Source organism: Lissotriton helveticus, chromosome 1_2 (assembly GCF_964261635.1).
Source record: "Lissotriton helveticus chromosome 1_2, aLisHel1.1, whole genome shotgun sequence".
NCBI classification, from domain to species: Eukaryota; Metazoa; Chordata; class Amphibia; order Caudata; family Salamandridae; genus Lissotriton; species Lissotriton helveticus.
Window position 1 is genome coordinate 208828153 of NC_136058.1, and position 20788 is coordinate 208848940.

Consider the following 20788-nt stretch of genomic DNA (forward strand, 5'->3'; position numbering starts at 1 on the left):
TGAAAGAAACATATCTGATTTCTCCATGGATTGAATTTTGGGTGGGTTTTGGTGCATTTATCCTCATACTTTGGCTCATCATGGTATTAACTTTGGGACGCTTCATTGAGGGAAAATATGCTAAAATGGACACAGCAATTCAGAACATCAACTTGGTCCTCAAACCACACACATCTTCACACGTCGAGAAAAGAGAACTTTCTTCAGCCAACTTCACAGCCTATCCTATACCTGGTGGGGTAGCCTGGGACAACACTGACTATGAAATTTATGGTCCGGTCGAGATCCTGAAATACCCACACCAAATTAAGATCTCCTTGAGTGACTTTGCAAAACCAAACTCATTTGCTGATGATTGGGACTTCGAAAGCATTAATAACATGATGTCTGACTTAGTAATGTCTGCTAAATTTACAAAACATGATTATTTGCAAGGTTCTACAAATTATGATAGTATGTATTGCTATAACCACTATGGTAACCATTTTTTACATAAATCTGCACAACCTAGAAATGTTTTAAATTATAATCAATGGGAACATTGTGCAACACCTCCAAAAGGGAGCTCAAGAACTGTTTACGACAAATATTCATATTTTTCAGGTTTTAACACAAGTAATGCTGAAACATTTTATTATAAATTGTCAAACAAGACAGGGATGAAAACCATGATAACCAACACAAAGTTGATATATTCAGATTCATTCTTCGAAGAAATGAATACTTTAGGATTTAATTATTGGGACAAAAATGTTGATTTGAAAAGTGTTTGGGGTACAAAAGCATGGCAAGTACAGGGTTTAGAAGCTTTGTTTAGAGCCTGCATGATCCCAGAACAAATGATATTTTTAAATGACACTGTTCAACAAACCACCTGTCTTGGCCTAGCCAAAATCAAAGATTTAAATAAACCGTCTATTCCAAAGCCAATAATGTTTAGCAATAACTCTGATACAGATGAAGAGATAGACGTAAACCATATATTAAACCAAAACAGAACACATCCTGATTGGAAACAATGGTTGATCTGGCCCACAGATACAAATAACTGTCAAGATAGATTCCTGAATAAAACACAGGGTTTCAAAATGACCAGGCCAGACCCTAGATATCCCCAAAGACATCACCCAGGGATAATAACAACCTACAGTGTGGGCAAATTATGCCTTCAATGGCTACAAACTTCCACACTGCCTGAAATTAAACAACACCTAACTTTACTTACTGATGGTGCTGACTTGCGTGATTTCATAATGGGACCACGCAAACAGCGTCAAAAGCGTTTCATAGCAGCCTCTGTATATGCAGCATACAATGAGGCCTGGAAGGTTACTCAAATTGAAACAGCAGAGAGAATACGGGAAATTGACCGTATTAATTTGGAAAAATCACTTTCTGTAGTGGACAATGGGTTAATGACTCTGTCCTCCAGAATTTTTTCTTTGGACAGCATTGTGTCGTCAGCAATCGATATATTATCGCAAGACTTACTGTTATTACAACATGGTCAGTCACAATTGCGTTCTATCGTACAGCTTGGCTGGACGTTACAAAATCTGCGTTCAGGCTATGTGCCTTGGCGTTTAATCAACACAACGTCACTATTCCAAATCTTTAACCTTACTGATAGACAAATCGGTATGGCGCAAAAGGGTGCTGATTATACAATCTTGAGCATTGAAAAACTAGAAAGATTACCAATGACAATGTCAGAACGGCCTGTCAGTGAATGGATAATCCACGGAATCATAAATATTCCAATCTCAACCTTCAGGTTTCAATACTGCCAAAAATATATACAGGCTGGCATGTACGAGAAATTGGGAAAGGGGTACCTTAAAACAACTTGGAACCTGCCCTATTCACATGCATGTGTCAGTAATAAAGGACAGAAAGTGTTTCTTAGTGGCAACAATTGTGCTATGTCACTAAGCGGCACGCTTCTGTGTAACGGAATTAGTTTGCATGGAGCCTGTGAAGGGAATTCATACAACCTTTCATGTCACCAGCAAGGCACACCTGCAACTGAAATAGAACCATTCTTTCAAAGACTCTATAATGGGAGTTACATTCTTATTGTAGACCGCAGATGTTGTAGTCTTATGCCCGGGACTCCTTATCTAGTCACTACGACGGCGAAGGTCAAGTGCTGTGGACGTTCTTTATTCCCCAGCTCCTTTCCAGACAGGGAGGCAAGGGCATGGCCCAATTCGAAAATTACTTCTATTCGAATAGATACTTTAAGCAGAATGAAAACAGTGCTTCTTCAGACGCCTACAAGGCTCACGTCATCAAAAGAAACGTATGATCTACAAGTCGCAAGGACGACTGCAGAGATACATACATTATTATCAACTAATTCCCCCGTACATTTCGCGGAAATCCTGAGCGAAATCTTAAATATTTCTGATACCACTGGGGTCTCAAAGGTATTTAAGACAGTATTTTCGATGGCATTAACACCATTCAAAGCCATACTGGGTATTTTTCCAGATTTCGTCCATTCGATTTTTGGCGGACTTCCCCTGATCCTGGGACTAATTGCAGGAATCCTATTCTTAGTCCTTATTTTTCGTTATGGCAACCCATGTCACAGATCAAACTCTCGCGACAATGGAAGATACGATCCTAGCCATTGGATACCGGGACCGGATATCAAAAATCCTGGGACTATCCCGGCTTAGAGACCTGAACATGACTTGGTGTCTATCATTTCGACCAATGTGGCAAAGATGTGTTTTACCTGTTTTGAGATGTCTGCTATGCGGAGAAGAATGCGTGTTAGACACCTGTCTGACGCTACAATCGGATGCGCCAGTGGATGCAGATACATTGTTGGTTCCTACCAAGGTTCTCGCTTTGTGCTGCCCTCAAAGGCTACCAATCCTGATGACGGCATTCCTGGAATCTTCACCACTACGATTGAAGAGTAGTGAAGTTCAAGATGAGAGCAGCATTGAACAGGTACGACCTTCTGTCAGCAATGCGAATCAGAATGTCAATGCAGACAATCATGCGCACGAATGCATGGTTACCCCTATTTCCGACTTAGTGGAACTTTCCCATGAAGCTGTTGACAGTTTTTTCGAAAGCCTTAATGATATGATGTTCTCTCCGGAACAGAAATAGAGACTTTTGAGCAAGCTCGCACACGGCGTTCCCTGAATTCGGCCTTCAACTTTAAAAATAAAGTCACATGAACAATTCTTCCCACCAGTTCACGGACAACAATTTTTTAGCAGCCCCAAATTATTTTTCACAAATTTTTCGGGACACTTATCTTCTGCTTAAAGTAAGAAACTATTCCTAGAGAACTAAGATTTCTATTTTTAGATACTTTATAAACTTTAGTTGCCCGCTGGGATGTTCACATATATTTTATTATGTGATGAAATGGTCTCGAACTTTCTTTCTGTATAGCCATATTAAGAGCCATTTCATGTGTATTTCTCATATACCAAATAAGCAATAATGTCTACAAATGCGTGTTTACTTTAGCGTTTAATTCATAGCTTAAGTGCATACAATATATATGACTGCAATTTTTCAGTATATTTGAAAATTTCAAAATGCATTTATGTATTTTGGGGTGGTAAGGTATACACTATACTCTATAGTATGTTGAACTATGTTATACTATGCATAGATTAGTAAATATGACCATAGTTAGCGTGGAGTGGGTGTCATGTATTCCTATAGGTTCTGAATCGATCCCCCTATTCCTGACCCTATTCTGGTTAAACTAACTATCAAGTTAACTAACAGTCAGCCCATGAGGCAAGAACAGCCCCCATGATGCAGATACCGTTATCTGACGAGTCACACTACGGCACAGGAACGTGTTATCTGATTAGGTCATAACGCTTGAGATCTAATTAGACAAGCGACATTCCTCCAGCCCCTGATAAGGCATACGACGTTCTCATAACAAATCAAACCTATGACAACGTGGAAAATCCGTGCGGCCATTGTTTTGATTTCACAGAGAACTTTAGTAAAGAATGTGCTAACGAGCAAGTCGTATGACATCTTTATTGACGTATCTATGTCCATCCTTACGTCAATCTCGGCACCTTTAAGGTATAAATATTGCCGATCTTGCCCTATGCAAACACACGCGTGGTGACGAGACGGAGCAGCCATACTTGCCGAAGCCGAGAGCAGAAGCAGACCCCGCTGGCAGCAGCCCCGCCTTCCTGACGCGCTGAGAGACGCGCTGCTATCTCAAGCCGAGAGACCCAGCACCGGCGCTTTCGGGCAGCCCTCGCAGGCAGCCTGGAATATCGAGACCAGAGAGAGAGATACCATTCCTCATTCATCCTAAATTCCAGGTACAGAACTGAATAACCCCTCACAGAGAATTCTTTAGTTATTCACTTGGCAAAAACAAACTTAACTTAAACTGTAACTTTCTATTCCCGCCCACGTATTAGGCTTAGGTCAGGTACACGGGGTAGGCGTATCTAGAAACACCAGTTGAGCACGTTTAGTCAAATGTATATGTGTATGTAATATATTTTATTCATTTTAAAACATCTTATGGCTTAGAAACCATATCAATGTTTTTACAGTATTATTTTATACTATTGCTTTTAATGTATGCACTTTACTTAACTATAAGTATTGCAATAATATCGATCCATTTCTCTTGTACGAGAAAAGAGACTGATCAATAAATAACACCTTTTTATTGAACACGCCCGTCTCTTCCTTTTCTCTACAATCTGATGAGACTAAGAATGCACGTACTGACTGAGTAAAATAATTGCCTTGTGCTCACACGACTCTTGAGATTGACTCTTGATTAGGGGAGAGCAAAGTTGTCATGTTCTATGGTTGTCAGAAACTAAATCCCTTCTTGTCTAATCAGGGGAGTTAATTCTTTCCTGAACATTCGAGAAAGTTTCTAGCGAACTCTGAGCTACGCTGGCAAACCCAAAACTTAAGTCTAGTATCGACAGTAGTAGACCTAGTTAACGTCTGGCCTAGGCCTTTACTGCTGTAGGTACTATTCCAATGCGCAGAGCCTATTGGGAAAATAGGAACTACACTACAGTTTTGTTCAGGGTAAGTGGTTTACTAATAAAAGCAGTATAATTATAGACGAAAAAATTTTTGAACGTTATTTAAATACATTCTGGAGAGCGCAATGGCATCGCAAATCCCGAGCAAAACAGGAACATATGAATTTTATAGGTGAACGCCTTTCTATCATTAATAGAGCAAGGTAACACCCCTTTTCACCTACCGTTTGGTGTGGTTGTCTTATTTCACACCTTTGAATAGTCTCCAATAATTTTGTTTTCTTTTGGTGTTTTACATTGTATTTTTTGAGAGGAAGATCTATTTTGCTTGGCAGGAGAACCCAGAGCAGCATAGCAACTCCTCAATGGAAGAAGAACCAGTGAGACCCAAAAAAGAGAGTATAGTTTGGAGGTTTTTTTTCTATACCACTGGGAGGAGAAAAAGTGAATGCAAGAAAAGTCACTTGCACAGTTTGCAACAAGACTCTTTCCAGAGGTTCTGAGAAGTATTCGTGCAGAACATCTAGCATGATGAAACACCTCCACCCACCTTGAACAAGCAGGGAGAGAAAGGGAGAAGAGCAAGCAAGGAACATCTATTGTAGACAGTAGACAGCCAGGCACCTTCACTGCTCCTGCACTTAGTTCAAACATCCCAGCAAGTGTTCTTGAGTGTCTGGGAGTCGGACAATTTTGCCTTAAGTGGGAAAAATTATTGAGTATGGGGGGGGCAGTCATTCCCAACTGTAGTTGATAGCATTCATACACACAAGTGTTAGGTTTTTTGTTGTTGTAGGTGTTGCAGAATGTTTGTGCATTTTGTGGAGAAGCACTGTTTTCAAGTTTTCTACGTAGAAACCAAAAAAAACGAATAAAACCCAAAAACCCAAATTGTTAGAAAATACAAAAAAACGTTTAATTAAAAGAAAAAAACAATGGTTCTTGTTAGAACCACCAAGTGTGGTTTAACAAATAATAACTATAATTTATGTATAAGTTAGAAACAGTGTAGATAGGTCTTGTTCTTTCTTTCGGTGTGTGACTTCATATATAGATGAGTAACTGGGTGTGTGATTGACTATTGGTAAATGAGTGCATGTATGAATGGATGTATGTGTAGGTGAGTGGGTGTGTGAGTGCCTTTATGTGTGAGTGAGTGGGTGTTTGAGTAGCTTTATGGGTGAGTGTGTGGATGTGTGAAGAGTTGTATGTGCAAGTGAGTGACTGTGAGTGGCTTTGTGGCTCATTAAGTGGGTGTGTGAGTTGGTAGGTGACTGACTGTATATATAAGTGCATCTATGGGTGTGTGAATGGGGTGTGGGTGACTGTATGGGTATGTAAGTAGATTTGTGAGTGGCTGTATGGATGAGTGAATATGTCAGTAGCTGAATGTATATGTGACTTGATGTGTGAGTGCCTGTTTGGGTATGTGAGTGGGTATGTATGTGCTGTATTGGTCACTGAGAGAGTGTATGTGTGAGTGACTGCATGGGTGGGTGAATGTGTGTGCAAATGGCTTTATGGGTGAGTGAGTAGGTGCATGACTGGTAGTATGGATGAGAAGTAGATGTGAGAGTGTCTGTATGGGTGAGTGAGTAACTGTGTGAATAGTTGTATGAGCAAGTGAGTGACTGTGTGAGTGGCTGTATGGCTCAGTAACTGGGCATTTGAGTGGGTGTACTTGTGGGTGACCGACTGTGTGAGTGCCTGGATGAGTGAGTGAGTGGTTGTGTTAGTACCTTTATAGGTGAGTGATTGGGTGAATGAGTGGTTATATGGGAGAGGGATTGGGTGTGCCAGTGATTGTTTGGGTGAATGAATGGCAGCATGAGTGGTTTCATAGATGAGTGAATGGTTGTGTCAGTTGCTAGGTGGGTGAGTGAGTGTGTGTTAGTAGCTGTATAAGTGAGTGAGTAGGTGAGTGGCTGCATAAGTGACTGAGTAGATATGTGAGTAGGTATATGAATGAGTAAGTTAGTAGCTATATATTCGAGTTTTTGGATGTGTCAGTTGTTACATGGGAAAGTGACTGGGGTGTCAGTGCATGTATGGGTAAGTGGATGGCTATGTGAGTAGCTGTGTGGGTGAACAACTAGTTGTGTCAGTGACTATAGGTGAGTGAGTGCATGTGTTTCTGGCATGTGAGTAGAGTAAAGGAGTAAGCAGGAGTCGTAGTGGCTATATGGGTGTATAATTAGATGCATGATTGCTGCATGGGTAAGTTAGTGGGTGTCTGACTTGTGTATTGGTGAGTGAGAGGGTGGGTAAGTATCTATATAGGTGAGTGAAAAGGTGTGTGAGTGGTGTATGGGTGACTTAGTGGATGCATCAGTGGTGTAAGGGTGTGTTAGCTGGTGCATGAGAGACTATATGGGTGAATGAATGAGTGTATGATTGTTGCATTGGCAAGTGAGTGAATGTGTGAGTGATTGTATGGTTGTATGGGCGAATGAATGAATCAGTGTGTGACTAGTAAGTGAGACACTGCATGAGTGACGTATGAATGAGTGACTAGGTGTATGAGTACTTCTATGAGTGAGCTACTGGCTGAGTCGGTGATCGTATGGGTGAGTAACTGGGTACATGAGTAGCTGTGTGGGTCAAAGAATGGGTGTATGAGTGGTGCTATGAGTTAGAGGGTGAGTGTAACTAGTTGTAAGAGTTAGTAACAGGGTGTATCAGTGGCTGTATGAGTGAGTGAGTGTTTGGGTTGCTATATCAATGAGTGAATATCTCTACAGGTAAGATAAATGATGCATGAGAGGTTGTATGAGTGAGGGAGTGCATTAGGGTTATATGGGTGACTAAGTGTATTTATGTGGCGGTGTGGGTGTGTGAGTGCATGTGTTTGTAGCTGTGTGGGTGAATGATTGGGTTTGCCAATGCTTATATGGGAGGATGACTTGATGTGTTATTGAGTATATAGGTGACTGAGTGGATGAATGACTGACTGCATCTGTAAGTGAGAGTGAGTGGGTACATTAATGTCTGTCTGAGTGAGTGAGTGGCTTTGTGCATATATGTATGGGAATGTGAGTGTATATAGATGTGTGTGTAGGTGTCTTAGTCTGTTATTAACTGTGTTGGTGAGTGAGTTGATGTGTGAGTGACTGAATGGATGACTGGCTGTGAGTATGAATGGGCTTATCAATGTATGTCTCTCTGTATCAGTGCCTCTATGAGACTCTATATTGCTGTATACCTTCAAAATGTTAGTTTGTACAACAACGCAAAAAGATGTAATTAGGACATTACTTTATTCGAATAGATGGTGTCATTAATGTGTTTTAAGACATAAAGAATATAAATATAAGTTAGGATTACTTTTTGCCCAATTCTATGTTAACACTTTAGTTTTTGCAATGGATAAGTTCATATTTCTAATGAAAGAGTAGACATTTCCTATGCTGTAATAATATTTCATATTATAGCAATGGAATTGTGTTTTCCCTCTTTTACTGCTTTCAGGTTTTGTACTTGTATTCCATAATCAATGTACTGCATTACTAATAATTTGTCAACTGTGGTGAAAAACAATCACAAACATTGATTAAAAAATACCATGTTCAGAATTCAGCACCTGTTCTTTTCTTTTTCTAACTTTAATTGTGTTGCTGTCTATACCATTTGTAAATTAAATGGTATCTGATGGCAGTGAGGATCAACAAAGTGGCACAGCACAGCAAAGTGGCAGTCAATTGCATGGGAGTTTTTCACCATCCCCTCCTAGCAAAATAAACTTCTGGCAAAGCATATCAAGTGCTCTTTATGGATGAAGACCCTCTCTACAAGTATGTCAAATAATATTTCTGTGGCACTACAAGTATGTTGATTCATCTAAAGATGTATCACTCCACTGTTGTGAAAGAAAAAGAATAGAAATATAGGTTAGTATTTGATTTACAAAATTCCATTAATATAACAATACACATTGCTTATGTTGTAACAGTATGTCACAATATAGTAAAACATTTCATTTTCCCTTTTTTACTGTTCTCATCTTTCATGCTTGTACACCATGAATGATGTACTATATGAACCTTCATACTTGAACAGTGGGGAAAAGCAATCACATAGATGATATGGAAAATAAAAACTGCACAGTATATGACTATAAATAAATGACACAATGCATTGCACTCACTACAATTCATTAATCAACCTACAGTTACTACACTAATCTAAACAAACCTATGTTAAAAATATCTTTTTTATTAATATACCTGGTACAAAACCACTATTTAACAAAAACAACCCCTGAATTTTGGAGTTCCTTCTGAAGACATCCCCCCTGGTACGCTGAATGATGTCTGATACAGTGACGATTCACGTCGGGATAATACCCAAGTTTCTTTACTGTAATTTTCCTTAGAACTTTAGTTGAAGAAGCAAGAGGTAAGAATGTTGTAATTTAAAAGTAATTTTTTTTGGTTTGAATTTAAGATTGCTGTCATTATGGTCTGTCCTTCCAGTTTCGCTCTTTACATAGAAAATATAGTATCCAGATGTTACAATAAGTCCTCCATGAAAATGATAGCCTTAGTAATATGAGTTCAGATCCACCTGCTCTACATCGCTGCAGCATTAATATAAGGTATTTTACAGTTCTTTGCATTTGCAATGTAGACATAAAATCTGATCTACAATTCGGGCAGGTCATATTTTGGTTAGCCATTTTAATCAATCTATCAAAAGGCAAAGTTTTAGAATCTGATAGTGCCACATACATAAATCTCTCAAAATGTAATTGAGTGGTAGACGTAAAAGAGCAATCTTCACAGACATGATTCTGTGTGTAACTCAGTCCAAATAAGTCATCTATTTCTATGTTTTCTTCTTCTATTACTCCAAGAAGGACTGTTAGAAATCCTTGTACATTGTGTTGATTGTTCTGAGTAAATAGTATTGATCAACTACATACATTTACTAGATCTCGAATGCCTGAAGCAGAATATATTATCATGCTATTACTAAGTAAATGTTTTTGCAACGCAGACATTGCAGATCATATTGTCTTCTGTGCTTTCTGTTCAACTGCATTCATAAAATGTGGTAAATGAAAGAGTACATTGAGAACCTTTGCATAGCCATTGACACCATAAGGGATTGACAACTGGTAACCTACAATCTCTCCCTCATTCTCCAGTTCACTCTTCTTAACAATTTCTTTGTTCTCCTCATTTTCCTTCTTTTCGGCAGTATCCATAGATTCTTTTGTGAGCTCCCGCTTTGGACTGATTATTTGTTTTTCATAAATGAAATTCTGTCCTAAATGAGGAGCATATTCACTACTTAATCGATTGTACTCTCTTACATAACTTGCATCTGCACTAGCTTTCCTGTCATCAAAATCAACCAAAAACTATCTGGACAATGTCTTACTCTAGACGCTGTATTATTTGACATACCTTCTTCAAAGACAGAACCACTAATATTAAGAAAAGCTGTCTCTACCCTTATACTTGACATTTATGAATAGTTACAGCATATGTTAGAGACACTGGAAACTGCTGTACAACACATCAGCCAATTTTCTTCACGCCATCACTGTGAAATTGGGAAATTAATTAAATCATTAACTGTACCGATTGTACCATTTACTAATGCTTCCTCAACACTTACATTATGATGCTAAATAACTCTACAGTTTTTGCACTTGCATAAACACTTTTCTAATCCTTAAGTCCTAGATATGGATTTTGCAGATAAATCACATTTTGTCTGTAGCTTCCCACTTTTCAGTACTGTTACTCCCTGGTGGTCTATTTTCTCAATACCTTTCATTATCAAAATGTCCTCTAGCTCTAGTTTTAGTTTTGTTCATTAAAATTAGAGCAGAGACTATAGATTTGCCTTATTCAATGAAATTGAACATTAGCTATGCTGCTGTGTTCCTAGAGGAGAAAAGCTTGTTAAGTGTTAAGTCAACTTTCTAGGACACATTTTCCCTCCTTCTCAGAACTCCTACTCTAATGTCCTTCAGAATATTTCCGTATTTCATGTCAGAAGCTTGACACATATTCCTCAGTAGTCCTTGAATTCGAATTTTAGGCAAATTAAGACAAGCTTCACTAGATAACATTTGGTATTCCAATTTATCGTCTTGTTCAACAGGCAGTATTAGTAGATAATGTAGAGTAATTCCTTTTATGTTGTATGCAGCCAATCCAGTGGGTGATGTTACTACACATGAAACATTTGGTTCTGTAGTCCTCCGTTGGTAAGCAGTGAGAACTTTAATAAAAAAGCTTTTCCCAATGCCAGCTTGAATACTAATGTATAATAGTATTGGCTTAAATTATGAATATTTGCATTATTTCTCTTTGTGGAAGAATCAGTGCTCTATTTTCTATTTTACCTCTATATAAGTATATTTTTGTTTGTCGTTCAGCTAAACAACTAACTGTTTGAAATCAAGTTTCCTGTCTCCATAGTTCCATTGTGGTTTTCACCTCGTTCATGACTATTTTAGCTTCATTTTCACTAACTGGTTGTCCAAGAGGATCATGACTCAGTGGTGCAGAACTTTGCCTGCTTTGGGAACTTTCCTTAGATACCTCAGCAGCAATAATTTTTTCCTGTTCAATCTCGTCATTTAACATTTGCAAATAGTTTGAAAAGACTGAACAGTGAAAGCTGTCTTTTACAGCATTGAAAGTAGTTCTGATTTAGCACACCAAGACTTGAAGAATTGTAGAAGTGTCAAATAGAAAAACTCTTTTCTGTCTAGAGCTTGGCAACTACGTTTTCTGTGATTAATTAAATGTCTTTTTGTATGTTGTACCAAACTGTCACATCCAGCTACTGCATATGTCCCTTATTCTATGTTTTCTGTTAACATTTGTTGGTATCTGTAATGTTTAACTACTTCATAAAGGTACATGTTTTCTAGGTATAGACTCCTTCTTGGATAGTACATGTCCAACATATTTGATTTCACAATATCTGTGCATTCTGAATCAAACTATGCTAGATACTGAATTTCTGGAAAAGACTTCAACACTCTATTTCAAGTTCTTGCGAGGCCTAGACATACCCAAACAATTCCCCTTGACTTTGGGAACAAGTTAGCCAAACTCAACCGATCTGAGCACTCATGAGACCCTATCTTTCTGTCGGAAAGCATTATTAAACTGAAGCTATATCATTTCTTAAAAATGCTATTTTCTGAAGAAATCTCCTCCCCATCTCCTCCATCTCTGTCTTTTCTGATTTTGTAATATATGAAGTAACGAGCATCAGCGATGGAGTTGTCTGCAACAAACTGTATATCCATGTTCGCATTCCACATTTTCAGAATGACTTGATTATAGTCATTAATATACTTTGGGGCCTCTGTTCTTCTTAGGTTGTATGTTTTTTAGATTTGCATGTCAGTGTATGTCGCAGATAAAAAGCTGTTTACTATTCCTTGTGAAATGACAGGTTGTGGGAATCCAAAACGATATCTTGTATAATATTTACATTGGCATCTGTATTTCCGATGACAATACTGCCCTCATTTATGAGTTTGAAAGAACAGAAACTGTTGTCTCAAGCCTTTTTCACCACCGACTTTTGGGATGGCGCATGTCACATACTGTTCTATGAAAGACAGGACAGACCCATCAATGTCTCTTCCAAATTTTGGTGCATGTAATTATAAGGGGCACTTCTTGATTGGCACTCTTTATGCTAAAAGAAAACAGTTAATTTACCAAAAGGAGGATTTCTTTTGTTGCATATAAAAGACATCATGGTTTGAAACCTGTGGTGAAACATCTGCAATCATTAGCAAAATTGAAGGAGCAAAGTTCTCCGACTGTCTTCATTTTGATGTCCATAATGTTAGAGTCTGCTTCTCTCAAAATTCAAGCAGGTCACCCCAGGCATACCCAGCACAACTGAGTGCCATAAACCAAGTAGGTACCCCTAGAATTTTCCTCCATAGATGTAAGTTATTCATGACGGTGATACCAATACTCATGGGTGCCACGTTGGCAAGTCATCAAAAGAATCAAGCTGTATTTTAAGTTTTCATCCTTTCCATGAACTTTGTCAATGAATTCCTTTGCAGAGTGACTTTGAAGATTAACTCCTGTCTTCAGTATGTGGCTTACAGCATATGAAAGTTCAGTCAGGTCCCTCTCAAACAAAAGATGGAATATGTAGGGAATACACTGCAGAATTCTTAGAGCCTCTGAACATAATCTGGTTTATTGGTATTTACCGACTGGTATCTGTATAGGGCGGTCATCATAGTAGCCGCCTCCTCCAGTGGGAAAGTTATGGAAGACAGCGAGTTTCTAAACCTTGCTCCCACACTCCTATGGGAGCTCCTTTTGCTTGTTTTATTTTAAAGAGAGCAATGGCATCATTGATGACTTATATAGAATGCAGGGGATAGATGCTGTAGCATTTGTAAATCTCTTCTGAACTGGATCAATCCACTTTTTAGTCTGCCCTCTTGATGGTAATGTTTCATCCTCTATATATGTCACTTTTCAAACAACATCAACATTATTATAATAAATATTATTTTGTACAAGGTATAATGTTGCTCTTTTTGCTTTAGTACATCCACTGCCTGACTTTTTTTATTCTTCATATGTACACCATTTACTAGAAGGATAAGTAGTTCATGAACATCTCTGTGTACACCAACAGTTTCAATGTTCTGTTTAAAATCTAGAGGCAAGTAGACAGCTCTCCCTTTAAGGCTTTTCTGAAGGTCAGTTGGTGGCAGCTTCCGTGCCTTTGGCTCCTTATGAACTATAGGCTGACATGGGTTTACACGTATAAGAATTGATGCAGAAATATTTCAATCTGATAGTTTTTGTGGAATAGATACTAATTCTAACTTGTTATGCGCTGCTCACCCTGACATTGTGTTATCTTCAAACTTATCACAGCAGTACTTATAAATAGTTTTCTGGGTGGACAACTCAAACTGTTCCTCTACAAATAAATAAACAGCTAAGTCTTGCCACTTACCTCTGTTCAGTGTTGAGAATACAACTACAATGTGAGTTTGTCCATTTTTAGTGAGGTCATCAACAAAAAATACTAACACTGGGCCCGATTCACAGAACTAACTTAAGACAAAATCCTAAACTTACTACCATTTTGGTATTCACAGAAGGCCCTTACTCATTTTGGTATTCACAGAAGGCACTTACTCATTTCGGTATTCACAGAAGTAAGGAGTCATAACTTTAGGACTCCTAAATGCCTTCTGTGAATACCGAAAGTCTTAAAGTTAGGATTTTCAATCAATCAATCAATCAAGTCATTTATAGAGCGCACTACTCACCCGTAGGGTCTCAAGGCGCTAGGTGGGGGGGGGTGCCGTTACTGCTCGAACAGCCAGGTCTTGAGCTTCTTCCTGAAGGAGAGGTGGTCTTGGGTCAGGCGCAGGTCGGTCGGGAGTGAGTTCCAGGTCTTGGCGGCCAGGTAGGAGAAGGACCTTTCTCCTGTTGTCGCTCTTCGGATGCGGGGGACGGCGGCGAGGGCGTGGCTGGTTGATCTGAGGTGGCGCTTGGGAGTGTAGAAGTTGATCCGGTTGTTGAGGTAGCTCGGGCCTTGGTCGTGTAGGGCTTTGTGCGCGTGGGTGAGGAGACGGAAGGTGATTCTTTTGTTGACGGGGAGCCAGTGCAGGTCTCTCAGATGTCCGGAGATGTGGCTGTTTCGTGGGATGTCGAGGATGAGTCTGGCTGAGGCGTTCTGGATCCGCTGGAGTCTCTTCTGGAGCTTGGCGGTGGTTCCGGCGTAGAGGGCGTTGCCGTAGTCCAGTCGGCTAGTGACGAGGGCCTGGGTGACAGTCTTCCTGGTCTCGGTGGGGATCCACCAGAAGATCTTCCGTAGCATGCGTAGGATGTTGAAGCATGACGAGGAGACGGCGTTGACTTGTCTGGTCATGGAGCTGGAGGAGTCCAGGATGAAGCCCAGGTTGCGTGCGTGGTCCGTCGGTTTGGGTGCGGTGCCCAGGGCGGGGGGCCACCAGGAGTCGTCCCAGGCGGAGGGCGAGGAGCCCAGGATGAGGACCTCCGTCTTGTCTGAGTTCAGTTTCAGGCGGCTGGTCGTCATCCATTCGGCTACATCTCTCATCCCTTCGTGCAGGTTGGCTCTGGCGGCGGCGGGGTCGTTGGTCAGGGAGAGGATCAGCTGGGTGTCGTCGGCGTAGGAGATTATGTTGAGGTTGTGTTGGCGTGCGATGGCTGCGAGGGGGCTCATGTAGATGTTGAAGAGGGTGGGGCTCAGCGAGGATCCTTGAGGGACGCCGCAGATGACTTCGGTGGCCTCTGACTTGTACGGTGGTAGGCGGACTCTCTGTGTTCTTCCGTTGAGGAAGGAGGTGATCCATTCCAGTGCCTTCTCCTGGATTCCGATGTTGCCGAGGCGCTGTACTAGGGTGCGGTGGCAGACAGTGTCGAAAGCTGCGGAGAGGTCCAAGAGGATGAGGGCCGCTGTTTCTCCGTTGTCCATCAGGGTTCGGATGTCATCGGTGGCAGCGATGAGGGCGGTCTCGGTGCTGTGGTTCGCTCGGAAGCCAGACTGTGAGGGGTCGAGGGATCCATTCGTCTCGAGGAAGGCGGCCAGCTGTTTGTTGACGGTCTTCTCGATGACTTTGGCCGGGAACGGGAGGAGCGAGATGGGACGGTAATTCTTGAGGTCGGTGGGGTCTGCTGTAGGTTTCTTGAGAAGAGCGCTGAGCTCTGCGTGCTTCCAGCTCTCCGGGAAGGTGGCGGTGTCGAAGGAGGTGTTGATAATGTCCCGCAGGTGGGGTGCGATGACCGCGTCGGCCTTGTTGAAGATGTGGTGAGGGCAGGGGTCAGTCGGAGATCCGGAGTGGACGGAGTTCATTGTGCGGATGGTGTCTTCGGTGCTGATCGGAGTCCAGGTGCGGAGGGTGGTGGTGGGTGGCGTTGTTGCGGTTGTGGCGTGCGTTGGTTGGTTGCTGAAGCTGTTGTGTATGTCCGCGATCTTGTTGTGGAAGTAGGACGCGAGGGAGTTGCAGAGGTCTTGCGACGGGGTGATGTCATTGTTTCCGGCGTTGGGGTTGGAGAGCTCTTTCACGATGTTGAAGAGTTCCTTGCAGTTGTGTGCGTTGTTGTCCAGCCGGTCCTTGTATGTATTTTTCTTGGTGGCGCGGATCAGTTGGTGGTGTTTCCGGGTGGCGAGCTTGAGGGTGGTCATGTTGTCCGTAGTTGGTTCCCTTCTCCATACTTTCTCGAGGGCTCGGCAGTTCTTCTTGGAGCTCTTGAGTTCGTCGGTGAACCATGGGGTTTTTCTGCTGCCGGGTCTGCTGGGCGGGGTTCTCAGAGGGGCGAGTTCGTCCGCGCAGTTGTTGATCCACTTCGTGAGGTTGTCGGCGGCCTGGCTGGGGTTCGCTGAGCTGGCGGGAGGGTGCTGGCTCAGGGAAGCGGTGAGCTGGTCGGCTGTGATCTTGTTCCAGCTTCTTCGGGCAACCTGTTGCTGGTGTTGGTGGATCGTCGTTCTTTTGAAGGTGAAGTGGACGCAGCTGTGGTCCGTCCAGTGGAGTCCTGTTGCGTGGCTGAAGGTGACGTCTTTGCTGGATGAGAAGACGGCGTCGAGTGTGTGTCCGGCGAGGTGGGTGGGGGTGGTCACCAGTTGCTTGAGTCCGAGGTTGGCGAGGTTGTCGAGCAGGGTGATGGTGTTGCGGTCGCTGTTGTTCTCCAGGTGGAAGTTGAGGTCCCCCAGGAGGATGTAGTCGGCGGAGGGGAGGGCATGCGGGCTGATGAAGTCGGCGATGTCCTCGCTGAATCGTGTGCGTGGTCCCGGGGGTCGGTAGATCAGATTTTCCTCAGTTTAGTAGTAGTAAAGTTAGGACTCCTAACTTTAGGACTCCTAAATGCCTTCTGTGAATACCGAAAGTCTTAAAATTTGGATTTTTCTCAGTTTTCTCAAACTGAACATCTTCACAAACCTTTTCTACCTCTGCTACTGTACCATGCAAAAGAGCTCTAATCATTTCTCCTAACCACAGGGAAGAAGATTTCACATAGTAAAGCCTTGTAACTAAATTTCATATTTTAGAGGGGTGAACCGCTAACATACTGAAATGATGAAAGCTGATTTGGCATACTTTCGTCGATAAACATGTTGGTTGATGTCCCTATAATTGTGTATACTTCCTTACTTTGCATGGATCTAATCCTTGTAAAATCCCTATCTTCTGTTTCAGACATTTGCATGGGAAGTTGCGTAGGAAACGTTCCAATTTAACAATAGAAGATTCCTGCTGAACACTATAAATACTTCTACAGTTCCATTTGTATAAAAGGGCCTGCCTATGCCTACCCTCTACCTCTTTAGCTATCACTTCTTCAAAATTCCTGGGTAGCATCCCCTCTTTTGCAATGGGAGTACCAGCATTCATCTCATAACATCATCCAGTTGCTTTAACTGAATGCACTAATTCTCTTGGAAGTAGCTTCCTTCATTATGAAAGGATCAGTACTGGAAGTATGCGTCCATTTCACACTGAAAGTGTGCAAAAGTTACTTCGATTCACATGTTTTTCTTTTGGCCTCTTTCCCTCATAGAACACACTATTTTATCCAGTGTTTTCATTATGCTCGTAATAACAATAAATAGCTTCCTCTTCAGGGCAAATGCCTTATCATCTACAGCCTCAACAAGTTCTTTTTGTTTGACTGTTTTTTTCCTCCTTTTATATTGTTTCATGGTTTGTATGAGATTCTGAGTAACCCTACTACGGAACATTCTGACTCTAATTTCTCTGAACTGGCTCTGTTTCAGTGTAAAAGTATTTCCTTTCTTATATGATTTAATACATTTGCTGTCACTTTATTTCCTTTCTTAGCTAATTTGAGACTTCCTATTTCATTAACTTGGTTTTGCTCACTTTGTCGTTTTTCACATACTATTTTAAGAAATGTCTTAGTTTTCTTACCAGCAACTCTTTTCTCTTTAACCACATTGTCCAAATGCTGTCCCTGCTGTTCCTTTGTTGTAAGTAATTAGTATTCTTTCCTCTGTGCCGGGGTGTGTCAGTGTATGCATCATTGTGTGCCTGGGTGTCTTAGACTGTGGGTCAGTGTGTGACTGGGTGTGTTAGTGTGTACATCACTGTGTTCCAGAGTGCGCCGGTATATGCATTAGTGTATCTGCAGCTATGTCACTATATGTGTCTGAGTAAAAAGCTAAAAATAGGATCAAGAGGGTCAAGAGGGAGGATACTCTGAAACCTAAACCCATTCCTACTGAGAGAAAAGACTGTATTAGAATGGTCACTAATTTCAATGAATTGAGCCATGTCCTCCGGAGGAGCCTTAAAAAACATTGGGGGACTCTTGTAGCGGATAAGACTCTGACGTCCCACATTACTAGTCAACCGCAAATCACATTCAGGAGGGGCAGGACCCTTCGCAACAGACTTAGCCCTACAGTACCCAGGACAGCAAGAACTAACTCTTGGTTAAGTTCTCCAAACATGTTTTTTTTTAAATGTGGATTCTGTGGGGTATGCCGTTTGGCTGAGCATAAGACAAAAAGTTTCAAGAGCTGTGATAACAAAACGTATGATATTCGGACGAATATTAACTAACTAAATTTGTGGTCTACATTATCGAATGTAAATGTGGACTACAGTACGTAGGGAGTACTATCAGGAGCCTAAAAGAAAGAATTGTGGAACATGTTAGAGGCCTGCTACAACAAGATGCTAGGTATCCGATAGCAATTCATGCAAGCATATGCCAGGCACAAGGCCCTAAGAAAGAATTAGCTTTCTTTGGAATAGATCACATTCCAATGGACATAAGAGGTGGAAATAGAGAGTTACGCCTGAGACGCGCAGAAGCGTTCTGGATCATGAGGCTTCATACTGTGGGGCAGGGACTCAACTGTGACCCAGAGATGCAATTCTTTTTGGGTGACTAACACCTGGACCTCAAATCTCCTGACTGTAGAGGATCGCATCTCTTTTAGGGACATTGGGCCATTAATTAATATCCGCACCTCAGACTTCATCCCTAAGACATGTATCAATATTCTTGAGGGTGCCGTAATTTTTCTTTGGTTATCACATGATTGGAAATTTGTACCCTAGGATTGGTAATCTGTATTTTAATATGGTGAAACCGTGTATTAAATCAGCGAATGGAATTCAATACATAGTGATCACGCGGAGTAGATGTTGTAAACTCTCACGTGACCACATTGTTATATGAATCCTGTTATAACCATGGACGACATGTGTCGATATTTATATCACGGAATAGATTCTATGACATCATTAAGCACCTTTTATATTCTCATTTTACCTCTACTCTTCCCCTTTTTCCTAAACATATTTTCAGTGTATGGATATTCCAGGTTCTGCTTCCGTACCCCCCTTCTTTTCCCTTTTTCCTTTATTCGTTTTCCTTCTTTTCGATGATATACAGAACTTGGTGTCTGGACTTTGCGTAATTTAGATGGAAATCTTACACTTTAGTCAATTTCGATTTGTCTGACTATTTTGGAGAGTTTACATGGACTAATAAGTCATGGGTCCATTATACTCTAACTGTACACAATTTGCTTGCGTCTTGAATCGAACTAGGGCCACTCATATGTATTTACTTATACCGGCTATATTTAGTTTTCCACATTTGGCCCTATTACAATTACACAAAAACAATATTCTTCTTATAATCCCGCACTCGGACACTTACTGAGGGACGCTCGTAATTACGGCTGTCCTTTAATTTGGTTAAACAGTACGTTCCGTTATAGTCACGCAGGTTGGTGACTACGAGGCGTGATATGCTTGCAAGTTAGCAGTCTAGTGTTTTGGGACTTGAGAAGTCGATATATTCCTATTTCCGGGTCGGGTCGGAGTCACTTCCGGGTCGCAGACGCCAGTGAAGCGAGGGCGATTCGGCCCAAGGTAATTACCGTTTTGTCAATTAGAGAGGCCTTTTTTACCGTTGGTTTTATATGTTTTATACTTATGATTCATGTCCTTGACCTGGCGTTGGGCATTTTTGTTTTCCTGGTTTTATAGTGAGTGAGAGCACACGTACCCGTGTGTTTATGAAGGAAACTTTCTGACTACAAGGATTTGGAACAGTGATTATTTTTACATCGAGATACAGACTACTGGTGTCTACTACAACAATTAATTCACTAGCGGGTAAGAGTGAACACACGTGGATGTAGGGTGTGTTTTTCTTAAAATAGAGTACATGTGCTGTGATAGTCAGATAGGTGTATGTGCAATTATGTTTTCTGCTATACAAATTGTCATGCAGTATTGGCACATTGAGATATTGCTTACCTAGACACACAAGAGATGGGAATTTCGTTTTCTATTATTTGTCAATTCAAATTATATGACTTAAGAGCCTGAAGATTTGAGTGTATCCTCCTTTGAGGCTCATTTTCTTACTCAATACAGTGTACAATTAATGGGGCTATGTTTTGAATGACCCAATCATTGACTGACCTATTATTACTAGTGTTATTTTATATTTCGACTTGAATCTGAACTGGCACAGTAGGTATAGGAGGGCTACTTAAACTGTGTTGTTTCATTATGGAAATCTACCATTAGGACATTACTCGCATAGTATAAATATAGCTACTGGATTTACGTACACTTTATCATTTTATCTCTGTAAACTTGGCACTACTTATTTTACAGAGTGCTATGTACCGTTATCTTCTCAATACTAAGTTACCCTGCCGGGTCAGAATTATCACCGTACATGGGGTAAGAACCCTTTTGATTTGTTTTGATCTCTCGCTCCAAAATA